At 32.4% G+C, this 4,857-nt stretch overlaps 1 protein-coding gene across 4 annotated transcripts in view; it reads right to left on the bottom strand.

Annotated features, from left to right (window-relative positions):
• LOC144973497 (ras association domain-containing protein 4-like) overlaps positions 1-1,198 on the bottom strand; it is a 50,233-nt gene extending 49,035 nt beyond the window's left edge. Inside the window, exon 1 of one of the 4 annotated variants that reach the window (XM_078915992.1) lies at positions 1,178-1,198. The gene's annotated coding sequence lies outside the window, so the exon portion shown is untranslated. Of the gene's footprint in view, positions 1-880 lie in introns of all 4 variants that reach the window. The other 3 variants (XM_078915994.1, XM_078915990.1, XM_078915997.1) reach the window with 3 other exon arrangements.
• Between the last annotated feature and the right edge of the window lie 3,659 nt (positions 1,199-4,857).

Here is a 4,857-nt window from a genome sequence, read left to right as displayed (position 1 = left end):
TCAGTTCTCGTTAGTAGTGTGGCGTTCTAGATAAATGGGGGTCACGTGTCGCTGGAAGTACTTTTGAGATATGGATAATAAATAAATATGATTTGGGACTTTCCGGTGAAAATTAGGTTTACCAAATAATATGATAGTTTTAAAAACGCACGTGATCTTTCAATAAAAAAAAAAAGAAAAAAAAAAAGCAACAAACAAACAAAAAAATAAAAAATGAGAGTAAATTTTGCACTTTAAGCAATTAAATTAAATATTATTTGTCAGAGGGCACTTAAATATTAAAATGTTTAATTTAGTAAACTTTGAAGCCATTTTTCTCAAAAACAAAACAATCATATGGCCATAACTCGGCCAATTTTAAAACATTTTTGTCTCACAATTTCAAAAGTTTATTATTATTATTATTATTATTATTATTATTATTATTATTATTATTATTATTATTATTATTATTATTATTATTATTATTATTATTATTATTATTATTATTATTATTATTATGTCGCAATTATTATTTTACCCAATAAGTGAATGTATAAAATGAAAACGATAAGAAATACGAACTTTAAGGCTTTTGCAACGAAAGAAATTATATTTATACTACTCTACAATATCGTGTAGAAAATTACTCCAAATGTCATATTTGTGGCTATGACCGACATAAAACCGCTTTGTGACGGTGAATCATATTTTCTAAATGAAGTAAACGACAAATTGTAGAGAATAATTCAGAATAATCAAATAGTTTACACTATATGAACAACTCAATTTCCACAAAATGCGACATGTGCACCAATTCACTAAAAAAACGCCTCACACATGGTCCATCCCGACAAAACACCAAATTGACACAAAAATATTTTAGAATCTTATCCTGTACCCGTGGTGAATTTCCATAAACGAACACAATAATTATTAACACACCCTATTACTATCGAAAGACAGGTTCGATCAACGAAGACTTAACAAGTGAAAGTGTAAACATCCGTTGAAGACTAAAATTTCTATTCTCGATCACTCTACTCTAACATTACACAGCATCCGATCAAAGATAATCACACGCGATCAATTCATCCGTTACCCTGATTTATCGATGATCGATCACGCGTGAGCCGTGAGAGGGAAGTTACAAGTTCAAGTGATCGGAATGCCTCCGGCAGCGTCACACGTCACACACCTACCTAAATTTTCTCACTACGTACTGTCATCGTAACACACAACACATCATGGAGATGACATCAGGTAGGAGGCGTGTCTATGGATCGGTAGATGTGTGATGGAGTATGCGATGCGAATGTGGGTTATTATCTCATCAAAGTACGCATCCATTATCTCAGCCTAAATAACAAACAAAACGAGATAGTCGTGGTGATAATTAATGATAATGATGATGATGATGATGATGACGGTGATGATGATAATGATTATGCCACGATTACTTCTACTACTATTACTACTACTGCTACAACTACTACTATTACTAGGACTATTACTAGGCCTACTACTACTACCACTACTACTACTGCTACTACTACTACTACTACTACTACTACTACTACTACTACTACTACTACTACTACTACTACTACTACTATTACAATTACTAGGCCTACAACTTCTACTACTACTACTACTACTACTACTACTACTACTACTACTACTACTACTACTACTACTACTACTACTATTACAATTACTAGGCCTACAACTTCTACTACTACTACTACTAATACTACTACTACTACTACTACTACTACTACTACTATTACAATTACTAGGCCTACAACTTCTACTACTACTACTACTACTACTACTACTACTACTACTACTACTACTACTACTACTACTACTATTACAATTACTAGGCCTACAACTTCTACTACTACTACTACTACTACTATTACTACTACTACTACTATTACAATTACTAGGCCTACAACTTCTACTACTACTACTACTACTACTACTACTACTACTACTACTACTACTACTACTACTACTACTACTACTACTATTACAATTACTAGGCCTACAACTTCTACTACTACTACTCAGCGGCGTAGCCTGGTCATTTAGGAGCATGGGGCTGGATTTGAGATGGGTTGTCGCATAATATATATGAGCCAAGGTCAAAAGGTGCCCGCCTGATACCAGTGTTAAGAAAATTTGATTTTTACTTAATTATGGGCTTTTTTCATTGGGTTAATGCTTGTAATCAATTGATAATATGAAGAAGAGATAAAATGAGATAGCTCAACATACTCTGTTCAACAGAATATGAAATAAACAACTTGAAAGTGAAATTTGAATGCTGTTTGGCATGTGCTTAAAACGAGGTCAACGCATCACCTTTTTAGAAATCATGTAGAAATTAAATTTGATGTTCTAGCTCACATGATTGAAATTTGACTGATAGTATAAAGTCAAATTTACTTTTAAACGCAATTGCAGTATATTACATATCTGAATAAGTTTCATATGGAGTTCTTAAAAAGTTGGTGTTGCTTGTGACCTTTGGTGTCATCAAACACAGCACAATACTAAGACTCGACACGAAACTTTAAAGCTCATGTTTAATGTTTATAAAATGTTTTATTATGAGACAAAAGCATAGATTTACTATCTGAACTCAAATCTTGGAGTAAATGTATACCGTTTTACCGATATTGAGGTTTATTGGTTTTGGTGTCATTTGTCACAAGCAACACGACATGCGTGAACACGTGGAAGTTTGTTTCGTTAAATGGCGATTCGCAATTTTGATCCACCCTTCTTACCAGTCTTTGAAGTGCAGCACTTTCATTTGCCTTTCCAGTGTGGCTCCAGGGAGAAAAGGTAAGTTGACCTTTGGTGTCATCGCTATTTTACATTGTCACAAGCAACACTTTATATTGGATATTACAAAGTGCCACCAAAAATTATGTTTTCAGCTGTTATTCTATTTACAAATATGATATTATGACATCTCACAAAAGACTGTGATTTTGACACAATTAATTATTTCCTTGTAATTTTATTTTTTTATGTTTCAGGGTTGTATCAATCAAGAAAAAGACAAAACTCAAGCTTTTGACGAATCCAGATAAATATAAGGGTTTTCAAGAAATTTGATTTGTTTTACTATTAACACACTAAATTACTACAAACTAGCAGATTTGAGCAGTAGGGCGGATGTTACGGTATGGTAACATGAATTCATTACCATGGCTGATATTTATCTAGTGTTTATGTGACTTCTGGTACTTTTTGTGACCATTGGTGTCATTGCTTAAAATGTCACAGGTGACACTTAAGTTTGAAGTTTCTAATGTATTTCTGTTTTCATGTTCTTCAAAGCTGGAAATGTCATTGAATTACATTTTAACAGGCTATAATACATGTGTTCAGTTGCTATTCTTGATTTATTGAGGCAAAATTGCGTTCTAGTGCCGATTTTGACCAAAGTAATAGCAACAATGGTATTACTAATTTCTAAGTATATTTCCAATTTAGAAGTATTTAGTGTCTTAAAATATTATTGAATTTCATTTTAGAGAAGGTTATTGTGCTTTTTTGACTGAAAATAATGATATATTATGGAAGAAAGTGTGATTTGGTGTTGCTTGTGACATAAGTAATGGTGTCACCGGTCTTATGTCACAAGTCACATTCAGATGCTCTAATTTCCATGTATATTTTTATTTTTGAAGTCTTTGGTTTCTGAAATATTATTAAATTCCATATTTAACTGTGGTTATTACACTGGTTTGACTGAAATTAATAATGTATTGTCGAAATTGCAATTTGGTATTGCTTGTGACATAAGTAATGGTGTCATCGGTCTAATGTCACAAGTGACACAATGCCGCTAAAAAAGATATGCTTTGGTCACATTATTTCCCAACATTTTATTCCAAAAGTTTCTGAACATTGCTGGTAATAAGCATATGCAATATTGTTGTTGTTGTTAATGTACAAACATTTTTATGAAATAATATATTTGCATTCTATGTTGCTTGTGACCGATGACACCAAAAAACAACATTTTCTCCAATAGTTGGTAATATTATTGTACTATGATTGTTGTTGATTGTGTCTTTTTGTCTATAACTTACTAAATAAAGTTTGATACTCAACAAAAATCATTTGGTTATTGAGTTTTTGTCTCATTTTGGTGTCACCGGTCACAGGTGACACCAGCAACCTATAGGTATTGTTGACGATATTATGCTGCGTTAGACCTTAAAGTTATCTAAAGGGCCTTTGATTCATGAAGTACAGGGTTTTTGCTACACATATAGCAACATGAATGGACTATTATGTCACTTTTATTTTGAGAAAAAAAAATTGGCACCTTTTGACCTTGGCTCATATATATAATATATATATATATATATATATATATATATATATATATATATATATATATATATATATATAGAGAGAGAGAGAGAGAGAGAGAGAGAGAGAGAGAGAGGGAGAGAGAGAGAGAGAGAGAGAGAGAGAGAGAGAGAGAGAGAGAGAGAGAGAGAGAGAGAGAATTTGATGCACTCAATTATTTTACCAAAATTTGTATGTTCTTTGTAACTTGTTCATCATGCCTGGCTAAGGATAAGCGATAGCCACTGTCAATCTGTGCACCTATGTGAAGAGTACCAACGGTTTTCAATCTAGTGGTGATATTTAAATGTAAGTTAGACTTCTGATGGTTCAATGCTCTCTGTGTTAAATTTTTCAAACAGGTAAATCCACTTCTTGTCCAAGACAATTCTGTATTGCTGTTATCGCCAAACAAAATATAATTAAAAGAAAATAAACTCTTATTTTCTATTCTCACCGATAGCCAAGGAAAACGACTATACCAATCTTTATCAAATT

The sequence above is a fragment of the Berghia stephanieae genome, chromosome 5 (genome assembly GCF_034508935.2).
Source record: "Berghia stephanieae isolate SIO BIC M18660-M18661 chromosome 5, UCSD_Bste_1.3, whole genome shotgun sequence".
Classification (NCBI taxonomy): domain Eukaryota; kingdom Metazoa; phylum Mollusca; class Gastropoda; order Nudibranchia; family Aeolidiidae; genus Berghia; species Berghia stephanieae.
This window is presented reverse-complemented; position numbering and strand designations above follow the sequence as displayed.